This window comes from Arachis duranensis, chromosome 9 (assembly GCF_000817695.3).
Source record: "Arachis duranensis cultivar V14167 chromosome 9, aradu.V14167.gnm2.J7QH, whole genome shotgun sequence".
NCBI classification, from domain to species: Eukaryota; Viridiplantae; Streptophyta; class Magnoliopsida; order Fabales; family Fabaceae; genus Arachis; species Arachis duranensis.
Genome location: NC_029780.3, coordinates 88,544,445 through 88,544,724, shown reverse-complemented (window position 1 = coordinate 88,544,724; position 280 = coordinate 88,544,445).

Here is a 280-nt window from a genome sequence, read left to right as displayed (position 1 = left end):
ATGCCAATTCTGGCATTAAACGCCAGGCTGGTGCCCATTTTTGGCATTTAACGCCAACTTCTTGCCCTTTCCTGGCGTTTAACGCCAGTCTGGTGCCCCCTTTCTGGTGTTAAATGCCCAGAATGGTGCCAGACTGGGCGTTAAATGCCCATTTGCTAGCTTCACTGGCGTTTAAACGCCAGCAAGTTCTCCTCAAGGGTGTGCTATTTTTCTTTCTATTTTTCATTCTGTTTTTGCTTTTTCAACTGATTTTGTGACTTCTCATGATCATCAACCTACA